This window comes from Kogia breviceps, chromosome X (assembly GCF_026419965.1).
Source record: "Kogia breviceps isolate mKogBre1 chromosome X, mKogBre1 haplotype 1, whole genome shotgun sequence".
NCBI lineage: Eukaryota > Metazoa > Chordata > Mammalia > Artiodactyla > Physeteridae > Kogia > Kogia breviceps.
The window spans coordinates 73,296,408-73,315,725 of record NC_081330.1 but is presented as its reverse complement, the minus strand read 5'-3'; the positions used below and the strand labels follow the sequence as shown (position 1 = coordinate 73,315,725).

The window sequence follows — 19,318 nt, the reverse complement described above, 5'->3', positions numbered from 1 at the left end:
ACAATGTGTAGAACATGGCATGCACAGTTGGGGTGGCAATACTGAAAATAGAAAAGCAAGCTCACACTTTCCATGTTGAAGGATAACCTCAGATGAAGCCAGATAGGTATATCCTTTTGGGGAAAAAATATAAAATTGAATTGGCTCTTCCTAAATTAAAGTATTGAGCAGCACTTCCATCCTAGGGCAGGTACTAATGTAAATGACCAGAGAGTGCACACAAGCTGAGCATTGGAAGTTCCCAGTTTGTCCTGTTATAAGAAGAATCCAATGTGACTCAGGTTGAGCCTTGTCTCTGATTAAAGGGACACTATATGCACAGCAGGACAGCATCTAGCCATCTCGGACTATTCTGGGACCCAGTCAAGAGCCATGTTGCATATGTGTGGTTCTCAATGTAACTGCTATGTGTGGTTTGGCTGGTCAGCTGTCATGGCTGCACTCCTCCCCAGTGAAAGGGAACCAGAGGACCACCCACCCACCCTTAACAAGGCTGACAAAATTACTTCTGGGGATAGCACATGGCACCAGCCATCTGGGCCCATTGATGTGGTTGACCTGCCCACAGAAGGATAGGATAGCTCTGATGATTTATGTCATGCCCCCAGATCAGATTCTCTCTCATTCCTCTGCTTTGCCCAACAAAAAGGTTAGGATGATAAATTGTCAGTATAACCTTTAACATGTTTAATGAGTTAACACATCTCAACTGCTAAAGCAATCCATATGATTCATGTGCATACTGCATTCAACAATTTCTTGCATTTTCTTAGCACCTCACACTTTCAAAAATTTGATTTTGTTTCTATCTCATTTATCCCCAGAGCTGAAGGTTGAATGCCCCAGATTTCAAGCCCAAATGAAGAGGAGAATGGTGCTACCATTAACAGAAATGAAGGAAGTGGCACTCAGGGCTTTACCTAGAACACTGGTTCTCAAGCTTGGCCACACATTAGAATCACCCCAGGAGCTTTTTAAAATTCTCATGTCGGGGCTTCCCTGGTGGCGCAGTGGTTGAGAGTCCGCCTGCCGATGCAGGAGACACAGGTTTGTGCCCCGGTCCGGGAAGATCCCATATGCCACGAAGCTGCTGGACCCGTGAGCAATGGCTGCTGAGACTGCGGGTCCAGAGCCTGTGCTCCACAACAGGAGAGGCCGCAACAGTGAGAGGCCCGTGTACCAAAAAAAAAAAATTCTCATGTTCATGTCCAGCTCCAAAACAGTTGCATCAGAATCTCTAGGAGTGGGGTCCAGGCATTGAGAGTTTTTGAAGTTTCCCAGGTGATTTCAATGTACAGCCAGATTTCAGAACCACTAACTTAGAAGATGAGTTCAATCTGAAGCATGTGAGTTCCAAGAAACGGGAATGTGTTCAAGAGGCAATGTCACAATGGTAGTTGGAAACATGGGCTGTGATTTAGGAAGTATGATTCTCCATAAGTGTTGAAGCCCTGGAAATAAATATACTTATGAGAGAGTATATAAGTAGAGAAAAGCAAGAGCCTGAAGGCTAACCTTTGCTCTTCATAGTAAGATTTCTCTGTTAACCTAGTTGACATTTTTTAAAAGCCACCTGGTTTCAAAAAGAAAAAGACATACTTGACTAATAGAGGCCTTTGTGGAAGGAACTGTGCATGTATCTAAAGGGAACTAAGGGTGTAATGTATTTAGACATTATAAAAACCTTTAATTGAAGTTCTGCAGCAAAGGTTATCATGCTTTAAGTTGTGTCACCATACACCGTGCAATTAGAGGGACCATCCTATGAAGAGGGCTTGAATGCAGGGATAAAGGGTAATGACAAACACACATCTTACTTGGTTGGGAAGCATGAACAGTAGAGTTTCTATAATAGCCATTTCTGGTTTCATTTAACATTTTTATATATGGTCTGAATGAGAGTTTGCAGTGATATGTCTAAGTTCTTAGATGATGAATCATTTAGTCCAAACACCCATTCAAAGCTCTGCTACTTACTGGCTGTGTGACCCCTGACAAGTTACTTAACCTCTCCTGTCCTGTTTCCTCGGCTCTAAAATAATGAAATCGGACATAAACGTCTCAGCTAGAAATTCTATAGCTTAGCTTAGCTCAGCTCCCCTCTCTGTGTCTACAAAGAAAACAACACATAATCAAGTTCTTTAGTTGATTAGAGCAATGTTAGAGCATGACGATTATGGGGTCAAGGATCAGAGAAAGCAATTGTTAGAATTATTCACTATACAGAGTTCATTGTAACCAGATTGGCAAAGCACTGTTTCTGCCAGCCATCTGCTGGATCATAAAAATAGCTTTGTTATACAGGACCATACTTTATAATTGGATTTAACCTGTATCACAGATTTCTTCAACAATAAATTTATAAATCTCTTATACAGCATTTTAGAGCTGAGGTTCACAGGATTTTAGAGTAAGAGGTCACCTAGTCCATACCTATATTTGGCAGAAGGAGAGAGAAATGCAGACAGGTGAAGTGCTTTGCCCAATGTCAGACAGCAAATAAGTCATGGAGCTATATCTCCAGGCAACTAGTCCAGTTCTCTTCTTAACACTCAGTTCCCAAAGCATCAGAAATATAGCCATTTGTGTCCTCAGGCTCGACCTATGTTGAAGCTGTTTTGGCGCACCTTTCAGGCACAGATGTGGCTTGATAATAATGGTGATGAGAAATGAATGTGATGATTATAGCTGCTCTTTCTTGGGTACCTATATGTTCCAGGCATTGTGCTAAGTACTGTGCATTATCTCACTTAATCCTCCTGACATTTCGTTTGAGGTAGATATTATTGTCCCAATTTTCATAAATGAAAAAATTCAAAGAAGTGAAGTAACTTGCCCTAAATCACACAGGTATTGAATGTTAGAACTAGAATTCCAGCCCAGTTCTGAAAGAATAACAAAGCTCAATCTCTTTCCACAATCTTAGTATTTACCAAACAGTATAATCCATAACATTAATTCAACAAGAGATAGATAGGTCTTTTTCGAAAAACGTTCTCTGGCCAAATAGGTTTGGGAAATGCTGCATCTCATATTCCACTCTGGAGAGTCACATTTCTCATTCGTGTATTAAAAGATATGAGAAGTCTTCAGTGAAGAAATCTGTTTATTTTTCCTTAACCCTATTTTTTCCCTACCTTTTTGATCAAAGCATCCTTTTCCTGAAGACATCTGTTAATAGCACACAGGACCCTGGTATTGTCTGGAACATAGTGTCAAAACACTGCAGTAGACAACACAATCCATTCCATTCATCTTTACAATCCTCCTCACAGACTGCTGCCCTTAGGCCTGGCGTTTTCATCCTAACCACGAAAGTGACCAAAGATTTGATGTTGCAAAATATTTCTTTAGCAAAAACATACGTTTGTCACTTTGGGAACATCTCTGGTGAAATGAAGGAATCTATACTTCATGGAACTTTGAGAGACTATTAGGCGTCTAAAATGTTAGCAGTTAGTGTGACTGTCTTAGTGTTGCCTGAACCACAGTAATATTTTGATATTCTTAACAATATTTTTGAGTCTTTCCCAAACCAAACCAGAACGGAGCCAGAAAAGTTTCACAGCTGATCATAACTTAACTCATGGACTCAATTGCTTTGTGGAGCCTGAGGCCTCAAGCATGAGCCTCTGCTGCAAAGGCTAGAGAGGAAATCCTTGGATGAAGAATGCAAGCCTTCTCACATCAGAAATACTTTAGAGATTGGGATGTGATGGGGTGGGGTGGGAATCAAATTACACAGCCCTACCTTTTCTTGCCTTTTTGTCATGCTTAGAGCAGATGTTGGAACTGTAATCTGGGCTCTGAACATGGGCATTCCATGTGGTGCTCATTCAAAATGCTCACTCTTCTTTGAAGCTAATGGCTTTCATCTTCTTCAAATGTATTGAACTTGCCACATGTATTTGTGCATTCTCTCTGTTTACAATTCTTATGGTGTAAGATAGAAAATGAAGTAAACTCTTAAGGTTATAAGATTTGAAGATACGGAGTATGTTGAAGGTTGTTTTTCTTTTTTTTCTTAATAAAAATTTCCAATCCTCATCTGCCAGCCATTGTCCTTACTTTTCTCCTTATTGCTTATCACTGAAGAAATCTTGGCCATGTCCAGTTCTCTGGTGTAGCTCTCTATATAAAGGGAGGGAAACATGAAAGTGGGGAGCCTACTACCTATATAACCAAAGAACAAATGAAATTAAATAACCTTTTATTGAGTACCTACTATGAGCACATCACTTTCACTTATTTAGTCTGCAAAACAACTCTGTAAATTGACTGGCAATTTTTGATGCTGTTATTGGTATTCTTAGCATGACTATGATTCAGTAGAAAGTACAATGAACTTGGAGTCAGAAGAATCTTTGTCCACTTCCTTCAGTCGTTCATTTATTCATTCAACAGACATTGTACTGAGCACTTACTATAAAAGATATGCTTTGGGCTTCCCTGGTGGCTCAGTGGTTGAGAGTCCGCCTGCCGATGCAGGGGACGCGGGTTCGTGCCCCGGTCCGGGAGGATCCCACATGCCGCGGAGCGGCTGGGCCCGTGAGCCATGGCCGCTGAGCCTGTGCGTAACGGGAGAGGCCACAACAGCGAGAGGCCCGCATACCACAAAAAAAAAAAAAAAAAAAAAAAAAAAGATATTCTTTAGGTGCTGGAGATACAGAGATGAATAAGGCATAGCCCTTGCCCTCAAGGAGTTAAAAATTTAGTAAATTGAACAATCACGTAATCAGAAAATTATAATTTGATAGGTGCAATAGTTTATTAGGGGAACACAAAGGAATTGTGGCCTGAGCTGAGTCTTAAAGAATGAGTAGACACTGAGAAAAAGATGGACTGAAGAAGGGCACTTCAGGCAGAGGGTATGGCATGAAGGAAGGTACAGAGGCAAGAGGTGTATGGAAGAGGGTGGGGAGGGGTCATGGTGGATATAGAGCCAGGGCCTAGAGGTCTATGTTGAACTATATGCAGTTCAGTGTTGCTTTTAAACTAGTGGATGTTTTATAAATTTATTTTCATAGTTAATAGACTATGTTTTAGAGCAGTTTTAGGTTTATAGGAAAATTGAGCAGAAATAGTCCCCATATACTCTCTCTCACCGAATGCTTTGCAACCACTTATCTTTTTACTGTCTCCACAGTTTTGCCTTTTCCAGAATGTCACAGTTGGAATCATGCAGTATGTAGCCTTTTCAGACTGGCCTCTTTCACTTAGCAATATGCATTCAAATTTCCTCCATGTCTTTGTGTGGTTTGATAGCTTATTTCTTTTCATTGCTGAATAATATTCCATTATATGATGGACCACAGTTTGTTTATCCATTCACCTATTGAATGATATTTTAATTACTTCCCATTTTTGGCAATCATGAATAAAGCTGCTGTAAACATTCATGTGCAGGTTTTTGTTTGAATATAAGTTTTCAACAAATTTGGGCAAACCTAGGAGTGTGATTACTGGGTTGCATGGTAAGATTATTTTTAGCTTTGTAAGAAACTGCCAAACTTTCTTTCAATATGCCTATACTATTTTGCATTCTCACCCACAATGAATGAGAGTTCCTGTTGCCCTGCATTCTTGCCAGCAGTTAGTATTGTCAGTATTTCGGATTTTAGCGATTCTAGTAGGTGTGTAGCGCTAGCTCATGCTTAATTTGCATTTCCCTAATGACATATGATGTTGAGCATCATATGCTTATTTGTAATCTATATATCTTCTTTGGTGAGGTGTCTGTTTCAATCTTTTGCCCATTTCTTAATTGGATTATTTGTTTTCTGATTGTTGAGTTTTGAGTGTTCTTTTTATATACTGGATACCAGTCCTTTACCAGATATGTGTTTTGCAAATAATCTCTCCCAGTCTGTGGCTTGTGTTTTGATTAACTTAACAGTGTCTTTCTCAGAGCAGAAGTTTTTAATTTTAATGAAGTCCAAGTTTAACAATTTTTTTCTTTCATGGATTGTGCTTTGGGAGCTCTACCTGAAAATCCACTGCCAACCCAAGGTCAGGTAGATTTTTTTCATATGGTATTTTCTAGGAAGTTTTTTGTTTTGTTTTGTTTTGTTTCAGAATAAGGAACTTTGGCTTTTTAATTAATTTTGAGTTTCTGTAGTTGACTACTTTATTCCTATTATGCCATTCACTTTGAATCTGTATTACCTCAACTCCTCAGAGAGAAAAAGGACGGGGAATCCTCATTTAGGAAACATTTCCCAATTTTACATTTTAAAAGTTAATATTTAAAAAGAAAAACCCTCTTCAACCCCGAACGCTTAAGCCCATCATGAATAATCTGGTTTAATACAAGTTAAGTCTGTAAATAAAAGTGTTCTTTTTCCTCAGAAATCACTTAAACAACTTTACAAGAATTACTGTTTTAATAAAATTAGAAATGAAAAGGGACAAGTTAAAACAGACACTGCAGAAATAAAAAGCATCCTAAGAGACTACTACAAGCAACTCTATGCCAATAAAATGGACAGCAAGGAAGAAATGGACATATTCTTAGAAAGGTATAACCTTCCAAGACTGAACCAGGAAGAAATAGAAAATATGAACAGATCAATCACAAGTAATGAAATTGAAACTGTGATTTAAAATCTTCCAACAAACAAAAGTCCAGGACCAGATGGCTTCACAGGTGAATTCTATCAAACATATAGAGAAGAGATGCAATCTTTGGGACTTCCCTGGTGGTACAGTGGTTAAGACTCTACCTGCTAAAAAGGGGACACGGGTTCGAGCCCTGGTTCAGGAAGATCCCACATGCCACGGAGCAACTAAGCCCGTGCACCACAACTACTGAGCCTGTGCTCTAGAGCCCGCAAGCCACGACTACTGAGCCCGTGTGCCACAACTACTGAAGCCCACGCACCTAGAGCCTGTGCTCTGCAACAAGAGAAGCCACCCCAATGAGAAGCCCGAGCACCGCAGTGAAGAGCAGCTCCCGCTTGCCTCAACTAGAGAAAGCCCGCAAGCAGAAATGAAGATCCAACACAGCCAAAAATAAATAAATAAATAAAAATAAATCTATTAAAAAAAACATTTAGAGAAGAGCTAACACCCATCCTTCTCAAACTCTTCCAAAAAATTGCAGAGGAAGGAAAACTCCCAAACTCTTTCTGTGAGACCACCATCACCCTGACACCAAAACCAGACAAAGATACTACAAAAAAAGAAAATTACAGACCAAAATCACTGATGACTATAGATGCAAAAATCCTCAACAAAATACTAGCAAACAGAAACCAACAACACATTAAAAGGATCATACATCATGATCAACTGGGATTTACCCCAGAGATGCAAGGATTCTTCAATATACGCAAATCAATCAATGTCATACACCATATTAACAAATTGAAGAATAAAAACCATATGATCATCTTAATAGATGCAGAAAAAGCTTTTGACAAAATTCAACACCCATTTATGATAACAACTTTCCAGAAAATGGGCATAGAGGGAACCTACCTCAACATAATAAAGACCATATATGACAAACCCACAGCAAACATCATTCTCAATGGTGAAAAATTGAAAGCATTTCCTATAAGATCAGGACAAAGACTAGGACGTCCACTCTCACCACTATTATTCAACATAGTTTTGGAAGTCCTACCCTCAGCAATCAGAGAAGAGAAAGAAAGAAAAGGAATACAAATTGGAAAAGAAGTAAAACTGTCACTATTTGCAAATGACATGATACTATACACAGAGAATCCTAAAGATGCCACCAGAAAACTACTAGAGGTAATCAATGAATTTGATAAAGTTGCAGGATACAAAATTAATGCACAGAAATCTCTTGCATTCCTCTACACTAACGATGAAAAGTCTGAAAGAGAAATTAAGGAAACACTCCCATTTACCATTGCAATAAAAAAAATAAAATACCTAGGAATAAACCTATCTAGGGAGACAAAAGACCTGTATGCAGGGGGCTTCCCTGGTGGCGCAGTGGTTGAGAGTCCGATGCGGGGGACACGGGTTCGTGCTCCGGTCTGGGAAGATCCCACATGTCACAGAGCGGCTGGGCCTGTGAGCCATGGCCACTGAGCCTGTGCATCCGGAGCCTGTGCTCCACCACGGGAGAGGCCATGACAGTGAGAGGCCCGTGTACCACAAAAAAAAAAAAAAAAGACCTGTATGCAGAAAACTATAAGACACTGATGAAAGAAATTAAAGTTGATACAAACAGATGGAGAGATATACCATGTTCCTGTATTGGAAGAATCAATATTGTGAAAATGACTATACTACCCAAAGCAATCTACAGATTCAATGCAATCCCTATCAAATTACCAATGGCATTTTTTACAAAATTAGAACAAAAAAATCTTAAAATCTGTATGGAGGGGCTTCCCTGGTGGCGCAGTGATTGAGAGTCCGCCTGCCAATGCAAGGTACACGGGTTCGTGCCCCGGTCCGGGAAGATCCCACATGCCGCAGAGCGGCTGGGCCCGTGAGCCATGGCCGCTGAGCCTGCGCGTCCGGAGCCTGCGCTCCGCAATGGGAGAGGCCACAACAGTGAGAGGCCCGCGTACCACCAAAAAAAAAAAAAAAAAATCTGTATGGAGACACAAAAGACCCCAAATAGCCAGAGCAGTCTTGAGGGAAGAAAACGGAGCTGGAGGAATCAGACTCCCTGGCTCCAGACCATACTACGAAACTACAGTAATCAAGACAATATGGTACTGGCACAAAACAGAAATATAGATCAATGGAACAGGATAGAAAGCCCAGAGATAAACCCATGCACCTATGGTCAACTAATCTATGACAAAGGAGGCAAGGATATACAATGGAGAAAAGACAGTCTCTTCAATAAGTGGTGCTGGGAAAACTAGACAGCTACATGTAAAAGAATGAAATTAGAACACTCCCTAACATCATACATAAAAATAAAGTCAAAATGGATTAGAGACTTAAATGTAAGACCGGGCACTATAAAACTCTTAGAGGAAAACATAGGAAGAACACTCTTTGACATAAATCACAGCAAGATATTTTTTGATCCACCTCCTAGAGTAATGTAAATAAAAACAAAAATAAACAAATGGGATCTAATGAAACTTAAAAGCTTCTGCACAGCAAAGGAAACCATAAACAAAATGAAAAGACAACCCTCAGAATGGGAGAAAATATTTGCAAACGAGTCATTGGACAAAGGATTAATCTCCAGAATATATAAACAGCTCATGCAGCTCAATATTAAAAAAACAAACAACCCAATCCAAAAATGGGCAGAAGACCTAAATAGACATTTCTCCAAAGAAGACATACATATGGCCAAGAAGCACATGAAAAGCTGCTCAACATTACTAATTATTAGAGAAATGCAAATGAAAACTACAATGAGGTATCACCTCACACCAGTTAGAATAGACATCATCAGAATATCTACAAACAACAAATGCTGGCGAGGGTGTGGAGAAAAGGGAACCCTCTTGCACTGTTGGTGGGAATGTAAATTGATACAACCACTATGGAGAGCAGTATGCAGGTTCCTTAAAAAACTAAATATAGAACTACCATATGTCCCAGCAATCCCACTACTGGGCATATACCCAGAGAAAACCATAATTCAGTAACACACATGTGCCCCAATGTTCATTGCAGCACTATTTACAATAGCCAGGTCATGGAGGCAACCTAAATGCCCATCAACAGACGAATGGATAAAGAAGATGTGGTACATATATACAATGGAATATTACTCAGCCATAAAAAAAAGAATGAAATTGGGTCATTTGTAGAGTCGTGGATGCATCTAGAGACTCTCATACAGAGTGAAGTAAGTCAGAAAGAGAAAAACAAATATCGTATATTAACGCATATATGTGGAACCTAGAAAATGCTACAGATGAACCAGTTTGCAGAGCAGAAAATGAGACACAGCAGTAGAGAAAAAACATATGGACACCAAGGGGGGAAAGCAGCAGGGGGTGGGGGTGGGGGTGTGATGAATTGGGAGATAGGGTTTGACATGTATACATTGAGGTGTATAAAATAGAAGACTAATAAGAACCAGCTGTATAAAAAAATAAAATTTAAAAAATAATAATAAAATTTCATTTCAACTTTTAAAAAGAAAAAGAATTATTGTTTTTAAAATGTACCTAGAGAAATTAAAGTACCAGTCATTTTCCCCCTCTAACAGATGGTGCTCAAGGATTCACGTATCAAGGCCATTTGCTTAGCTCATCACACTTTAGTTGTTCTGTTAGCGGGCAGGCTTTGAATGTTCTTAATCACTCTTTTCTCCTCATTGATAATGTCTGTACTCTGGCTTCAGCTCCCATGTGTTTTTGTGGATCCCTTTTACATTTTGAATACCAATTTATTTTAAGCTTTCCTTCAGGTACGACACAGGCTGTTTTGTGATGTCCACCAAGTCCTTAAGATTATAATATTGATGTTTCTCAAAATCTGAAAACAGCATGTCTAAAATGTGTTATCAGCTCGAGCTCATTTTCCATCTTCTTTCTTTTTCCTTTCATATTCAATATTGTATTGATGATTAGCAACAGTTTGTTATTGTTTGTTCAGTTGCTGTAATAGCCTTACAGGTTTGGAAGATTCTTCTATTTGTAATCTCTTTAATCTCATGTACTTTTCACTGGCAGTGGGTCAGCATTCAGCTCTTTGTACCACTATTCCTTCCAGTGAAAGCTTGTCCAATGAGCTCTTAGTAGACACTGTTAATGCCTGTCCCCCAACACTTTGCAAGACAAATATATGTACTGTAGGAGCACTGCCTGAAGCTGATTTTCCGCCAATATCATGAATATTTGCAAGAGTCTCATTCAAAGTAAATGACACCTCCATCCTTCCTTGATTTTTGGCAATCTGCAGTTTCCCAACTTCACCTCTTCCAGGACCTTTAGCCTATTGCTGTGACAAATATTTAGGAACCTTCACCAGCCACACTCTGGTGTTCTTTTTGGTGCCTGTCAGACTGAGTTCCCCTCTTTCCTCCATGAGTCTGTCACCAACAGAGGCGTGCAGGCCAGAGCAGCGGCCCCAGGATCTGGGGGGCTGTGGGGCAAGGGACCAGAGGCTGATTGTGAAGAGCCAGGGTCCACCTGCCCTGATGCTGGGAGCCCGGGGGACTTCTAGGAATTTGAGTTTTCTGTTTTACATTTAGTTCTGTGATCCATTTTGAGTTTATTTTTGTGGAAGTTATAAGGACAGTGTCTAGATTCCTTTTTGCATAAGCATGTCCACTTGTTCCAGCACCATTTGTTGAAAAAACTATTCTTTCTCCATTGGATTGCCTTTGCTCCTTTGTCAAAAATCAGTTGACTATATTTGTTTGGGTCTATTTCTGGGCTCCCTATTCTGGTCCATTAATCTATATGTCTATTATTCCACCAATACCACACTATCTTGGTTACCATAGCTTTATGCTAAATTTTGAATCAGGTAGTTTTAGCCCTCCAACTTTGTTCTTATTCTTCAATATTGTGTTGAATATTGTGAGTCATTTTCCTTTCCATATAAAATATAGAATCAGAGGTTTTTGTATCCACAAAATAACTTGCTGGGATTTTTACTTGGAGTTACACTGAGTCTATAGATCAAGTTAAAATGAAGTGATATCTTAACAATACTGAGTCTTCCTATCCATGAACACAGAATATCATTCCATTTATTTAGGCTTTTATTTCTTTCACAAGAATTTTATAGTTTTCTTCATATAGATCTTGTACATATTCTGTTTGATTTGTGCATAAATATTTCTCCTTTTTTGGTGCTAAAGTGTTGAGGGGTCTTTAATTTCAAATTCCAGTTGTTCATTGTTAGTATAGGAAAATAATTGACTTTTGTATATTGGGCTTGTATCTCACAGCCTTATTATATTTGCTTATTAGTTCCAGGAGCTTTTTGGTCAACGCTCTGGGATTTTTTACATAGAAAATCATGTCATCTGCAAACAAAGACAGTTTTATTTCTTTCTTCCCAATCAGTATGCCTTTTCTTTTCTTGTCTTACCTTATTGCATTAGCTAGGAGCTCCAGTGTGATGGTGAATTAGAGTGGTGAGAGAGGACATCCTTGCCTTGTTCTCAGTCTTAGGGCGGAGTCATCTAGTTTCTCAGCATAAGTATGATATTAACTATAGATTATTTATTTATTTATTTATTTATTTTTTGCGGTACGTGGGCCTCTCACTGTTGTGGCCTCTCCCTTTGCGGAGCACAGGCTCCGGACGTGCAGGCTCAGCAGCTATGGCTCATGGGCCTAGCCGCTCTGCAGCATGTGGGATCCTCCCAGACCAGGGCACGAACCCATGTCCCCTGCATCAGCAGGCGGACTCTCAACCACTGCGCCACCCGGGAAGCCCAACTATAGATTTTTTTGTAGATTTTTTTATCGAACTGATGAATTTCCCCTCTATTCCTAATTTGATGAGAGCTATTATCATGAATGGATCTTGGATTCTGTCAAATGATATTTCTGCATCTATTGATACAATCATATGATTTTTCTTCTTAAGCCTGTTGCTGTATGATGGATTAAGTTAATTTATTTTTGAATATTGAATCAGCCTTGTGCACCAGGAATAAATTCCACTTGGTCGTGGTGCATAATTCTTTTAACGTTGTTGAATTTGACTTGCTAATATTTTGTTGAGGCTTTTTGCAACTATTTTCAATGAGATATTGGTCTGTAGTTTTCCTTTCTTATAATGTCTTTGGCTTTGGCATTAGGGTACTGCTAGCTTCATGGAATAAGTTAAGAAGTGTTCTATCTGCTTCTGTTTTCTGCAAGAGGTTGTAGAGAACTGGTACAATTTCTTCCCTAAATGTTTGGTAAAATTCACCAGTGAAACCATCTGGGTCTGGTACTTTCTGTTTTAGAAGGTTATTAACTGTTGATTCAATTTCTTTAATATATATAGGCTTATTCAGATTATATAGTCAATTTCTTTTATATATAAACAAGTTATCTTTTACATATTATATACAGATTATATATTTCTTCTTATATGAGTTTTGATAGATTGTATCTTTCAAATAATTAGCCAATTTCATCTAAGTTAACAAATTTGTGGGCAGATTTGTTTTGTTCATAATATTATTTTATTATCCTTTTAATGTACATGAGATCAGCAGTAATGGCCCTTCTTTCATTTCTGATATTAGTAATTTGGGTCTTCTCACTCCCTTTTTTGGTTAGCCTGGGTAAGGGTTTATCAATTTTATTCATCTTTTCAAAGAACCAGCTTTTCGTTTCATTGATTTTTTTTTTCTATTGCTTTCCTGTTTTCAATTTCATTTATATTTGCTCTGATTCTAATCGTTTCTTCTCTTGGGCTTACTCTGAATTTAATTTGCTCTTCTTTTTCTAGTTTCCTGAAGTGGAAGCTTAGATTAAATATTTTCCAAAATCATTTAGATCTTTTTCCTATTGTAATATATATGATTTCCCATCTTTCTGTTATTGATTTCTATTTTAATTCCATTGTAATGTGAGTATATAGTTTGTATGATACCTATGCTTTTACATTTGCTAAGGTATGTTTTATGACACATAATGTTTATCTTAGTGAATGTTCCATGTGAACTTGAGAAGACTATATATCCTGCTATTGTTGGATGAAGTATTCTATAAATGTCAATTAGATCTAGTTGATTGATGATGCTATTCAGCTTAATATATCCTTACTGATTTTATGCCTGCTGGATATTTCAATTATTGATTGAGGGATGTTGAAGTCTCTATAATAGTGTGTTCATCAGATTTTCCCTCAATTTTATGACACTCTGTTGTTAGCCACAAACACATTAAAGGATCCTATGTCTTAGAGAATTGACACCTCTATCACTATATAATGCCTCTCTTTCTTCCTGATCATTTTCCTTCCTCTGAAGTCAGCTTTGTCTGAAATTAGCTTGCTTTTGATTAGTGTTAGCATGGTATATCTTTCACCATCCCTTTACTTTTAGTCTACCTTTATCTTTATATTTAAAGTGTGTTTCTTACAGATAACATATAGTTGGTTGTTTTTTTATCCACTCTGGCAGTTTCTGTCTTTTAATTGGTGTATTTATACCATTCACATTTAAAGTGATTATTTTTTTTTAAGAGTATTTATTTGTTTATTTATGGCTGTGTTGGGTCTTCGTTTCTGTGCGAGGGCTTTCTCTAGTTGTGGCGAGCGGGGGCCACTCTTCATCGCAGCACACGGGCCTCTCACTGTCGCAGCCTCTCTTGCTGCGGAGCACAGGCTCCAGACGCGCAGGCTCAGTAGTTGTGGCTCACGGGCCCAGTTGCTCCGCGGCATGTGGGATCTTCCCAGACCAGGGCTCGAACCCGTGTCCCCTGCATTGGCAGGCGGATTCTCAACCACTGCACCACCAGGGAAGCCCTAAAGTGATTATTGATATAGTTGGATTAATATCTACTATATTTGTAACTGTTTTCTATTCATTGTCCATTTCTTTGTTTCTTTTTCTGTCTTCCACTCTTTGTGCTTTCTCTGGTTTTAATCAAGCATTTTATATGATTCCATTTTCTTTCCTCTCTTATATCAATTATACTTTAAAAATATTTTAGTGGTTACCCTAGAGTTTGAAATACACATTTATGACTTATTCAAGTTCACTTTCAAATAACATTATACCACTTCAGAGGTAGTGCAAGTACCTTATAGCAGAGTATTCCCAGTTCCTCCCCCCATCCCTTATAGCATTGCTGTCATTTGTTTTACTTATCCATAAGCTATAATCACTGAATACATCTTTGCTATTATTATTTTGAGTAAACTATTATCTATTAAATAAGTTAAGAATAAGTAAAATAAAAGATTTGATTTTACTTTCATGAATTCCTTCTCTGATGCTCTTCCTTTCTTTATGTAGATCCAAGTTCCTGACCTATATCATTTTCCTTTTCTGAAGAACTTCTTTTAATATTTCTTATAAGGCAGGTCTCCTGGCAACAAATTCAGTCAATTTTTGCTTGAGAAAGTCTGTATTTCAACTTCATTCTTGAAGAATAATTTTGCTGGATACAGAATCCTAGCTTGGTGTTTTTTTCTTTTAACACTTTAAATATTTCACTGCACCCTCTTCTTGCTTGAATGTTTTCTGAAGAGAAGCCAATGCAATTTTTATCCTTTTACCCCCCTCTAGCTTTTTTAAAGATTGTCTCTTTGTCTTTGATTTTCTGCAGTTTGAATATGATATGCCTAGGGGTCAACTTTTTGGTATTTGTCCTACTTGATATTCTCTGAGCTTCCTGGATCTGAAGTTTGGTGTCTGTCATTACTTTTAGAAAACTCTTATTTGATATTACGTCAAATATTTCCTCTGTTTCTTCCTCTCTTTCTTCTTCTGGTATTCCCATTACGTGTATATAACCTCATTTGTAATTGTACCACAATCTTTGGACATTCTGTTCCATCTTTTTCATTCTTTTTTTAATCTTTGCATTTCATGTATAAAGTTTCTATTGACATCTTCAAGCTCACTAAGTCTTTACCATCAAAGGCATTCTTTAATAGTGGGTTGTGGGGTTTTTTTGATAGCCAACTTTTTATCTTTTAATTCAATGTATTTAAACTTCAAAAAAGTTCACCCATTTCTCCTACCCCCCCAACCCTCACCTCTGGCAGCCACCAGTCTGTTCTCTGTATCTATGAGCTTGGCTTGTTTGTTTGTTTATCTATTTTTTTAATTCTGCATATAAGAGAGATCATACATATGGTATTTGACATTCTCTGTCTGACTTATTTCACTTAGAATAATGCCCTCGAGGTCCATCTATGTTGTTGCAACTGACAAGATTCCATTCTTTTTTATGGCTGAGTAATATTCCATTGTGTATGTTATACCACATCTTCTTTATCCATTCATCTGTCGATGGACACTTAGGTTGTTTCCACATCTTGACTATCATCAGTAATGCTCCAATGAACATGGGGGTGCATATATATGTGTGTGTGTGTGTGTGTGTGTATATATATATATATAAAACCCAGGAGTGGAATTGCTGGATTAATTGGTAGTTCTATTTTTAATCTCTTGAGGGACCTCCATACTCTTTTCCATAGTGGCTGCACCAATTTATATTCCCATCAACAGTGCACAAATGTTCCCTTTTCTCCACATCCTTGCCAACACCTGTTATTTCTTGTCTTTTTGATAATAGCCATTTTAACAAGTGTGAGGTGGTATTTCATTGTGGTTTTGATTTGCATTTCCCTGATGATAAATGATGTAGAGCATTTTTTCATGCACTGGTTGGCCATCTGGATGTCTTTGGAAAAAAATGTCTATTCAGATGTCCTGCCCATTTTTAAATTGGGTTGTTTGGGTATTTTGCCATTGAGTTGGATGAGTTCTTCATATATTTTGGATGTTAGCCCTTATCAAATATATGATTTGAAAATATTTTCTCCCATTCAATAGGCTGCCTTTTCATTTTGTTGATGGTTTCCTTTGCTGTGTAGCAGCTTTTTAGTTTGATGTAGTCCCACTTGTTTACTTTTGCTTTTGTTTCTTTTTCTTTTGGTGTCAGATTCAAAAAATTGTCACCAAGACTTATGTCAAGTAGCTTACTACCTATGTTTCCTTCTAGGAGTTTTACGGTTTCAGGCTTTCAAGTCATTAATCCATTTTGAGTTAATTTTTGTGTATGATGTAAGATAGTGCTTTGGTTTCATTCTTTTGCATGTGATTGTTCAATTATACCAACACTATTTACTGAAGAGACTATCCTTTTCCCATTGCATATTCTTGGCTCCATTGTCATAAATTAATTGACCACATATGTGTGGGTTTATTTCTAGGCTCTCTATTCTGTTCCATTGAGCTATGTGTCTATTGTTATGCAATACCATACTGTTTTAATTACTATAATTTTGCAATATACTTTGAAATCAGGGAGTATGATGCCTCCAGCTTTTTTCTTCTTTCTCAACATTGCTTTGGCTATTTGGAGTCTTTTATGGTTCCATACAAATTTTGAGGTTGCTTGTCCTATTTCTGTGAAAAAAATGCCATTGAAATTGTGATAAGGATTGCACTGAATCTTATATTTCTTTGGGCAGTATGGACATTTTAACAATATTAATTCTTCCAATCCATGAGCATGGACTATCTTTCCATTTATTTGTGTTTTCATTTTCTTTCATTAATGTCTTTTCGTTTTCAATATACAGGTCTTTCACCTCCTTGGGTTTTTTTAAATGAAAAAATACTTTATTGCTGAAAAATGCTAACCATCATCTGAGCCTTCTGAGTGAGTCACCACCTCTTGGTTTAAATTATTTTTAGGTGTTTTATTCTTTTTAGTGCAATTTTAAATGGAATTGTTTTCTTAATTTCTCTTTCTGATAGTTTATTATTAGCATATAGAAACAGAAGTGATTTTTGTGTATTGATTTTTGTATCCTGCAACTTTATTAGTTCTAACAGTTTTCTGATGGAGTCTTCAGGGTTTTCCACATATAATATCATATCATGTGCAAATAGTGATAGTGCTGCTTCTTCCTTTCCAATTTGGATGCCTTTTATTTATTTATTTATTTTGCCTAATTACTGTGGCTAGGACTTCCAATACTGTGTTGAATAAAAGTAGCAAGAGTGGGCATCCTTGTCTTTTTCCTGATCTTAGAGGAAAAGCTTCCAGTTTTTCACCATCAAGTATGAAGTTAGCTGTGGACTTGTCAGCTAACTTGTCAGCTAATATGGCCTTTATTAAGTTGAGGTAACACACTTTTTGAGAGTTTTATCATAAATGGATGTTGAATTTTGTCAAAAGTTTTTTTCTTCATCTATTGAGGTGATCATATGTTATCACTCATTTTGGTAATGTAGCATATTACATTGACTGACTTGCAAATGTTGAATCATCCTTGCATTCCTGGAATAATTCTCACTTGATCATAGTGTGTATGATCTTTTTAATGTATTGTTGACTGGTTTCCTATTATTTTGTTGAGGACTTTTGCATCTATGTTCATAAGGAATATTGGCTTGTTTTTTTTTTTTCTTATGGCATCTTCATGTGACTTGGATATCAGGGTAATGCTGGCCTTGTAAAATGAGTTTGGGAAGTTCCTCTTCAATTTTTTGGAAGAGTTTGAGAAGGATAGCTATTAATTTAATTATCTTTGAATGTTTGGTGGAATTCACCAGTTAAGCCTTCTGTTCCTGGACTTTTGTTTGTTGGGAGGTTTTTGATTACTAATTTAATTTCCTTCTAGTAATTGGTCTGTTCAGATTTTCTATTTTATCATTATTCAGTCTTAATACATTGTATGTTTCTAGGAATTCATTCATTTCTTCTAGGTTGTCCACATTTTTGGCACATAATTGTAGTCTCTTAAGATCCTTTGTGTTTCTGTGGTATCAGCTGTAATATCTCCTCTTTCATTTCTGAGTCTGGTTCTGATGCTTGGTTTATCTCTCCAGACTGTATTTTTAGCCTTTTAATATGCCTTGTAATTTTTGGCTGAAAGCTAGACATGATATACTGGGTAAAAGTAACTGAGGTAGGTAGCCCAGTAATGTAAGGTTTTATGCTCATCTGACTAAGAGTTAGGCTGTGTTTACTGTTTGCTGTAACTGTGGTGTCAGAGGCTAAAATTGTCTCCATAGTTCTTGTCTTAGTCTCTTCATGTGGTCTTTGGATGTCCCTGGAAACTTCTTAAGTAGAGTCTGAGACTTGCAGTGTTTTTGTTTGTTTGTTTCTTTGTTTGTTTAACATCTTTATTGGAGTATAATTGCTTTATAATGGTGTGTTAGTTTCTGCTTTATAACAAAGTGAATCAGTTATACATATACATATACCCCCATATCTCTTCCCTCTTGCATCTCCCTCCCACCCCTCTAGGTGGTCACAATGCACTGAGCTGATCTCCCTGTGCTATGCGGCTGCTTCCCACTAGCTATCAGTTTTACATTTGGTAGTGTATATATGTTCATGCCACTCTCTCACTTCGTCCCAGCTTACCCTTCCTCCTCCCCATATCCTCAAGTCCATTCTCTACGTCTGTGTCTTTATTCCTGTCCTGCCCCTAGGTTCATCAGAACCATTTTTTGTTTAGACTCCATATATATGTGTTAACGTATGGTATTTTGTTTTCCTCTTTCTGATTTACTTCACTCTGTATGACAGACTCTAGGTCCATCCATCTCATAAAAGTTAACAACAAATTTTTAACTTCCCTTTCCCTCTTTTCCCTTGTAGATATAGGTCAAACTTCCCTTGTAGATATAGGTCAGACTTCCTCCAGGAATTTATTTTTCCTCAACTAGCCAGTATAATTCCTTGTCTCCCCCCTTTAGTACTTTCCT

At 37.7% G+C, this 19,318-nt stretch overlaps 1 protein-coding gene and 1 pseudogene across 4 annotated transcripts in view; one reads left to right on the top strand and one right to left on the bottom strand.

Moving 5' to 3' along the window:
* EDA (ectodysplasin A) overlaps positions 1 to 19,318 on the top strand; it is a 403,077-nt gene that overhangs the window by 357,104 nt on the left and 26,655 nt on the right. The gene's annotated exons all lie outside the window — the stretch shown is intronic.
* Positions 10,256 to 10,989, bottom strand: LOC131748365 (general transcription factor IIF subunit 2 pseudogene; annotated as a pseudogene).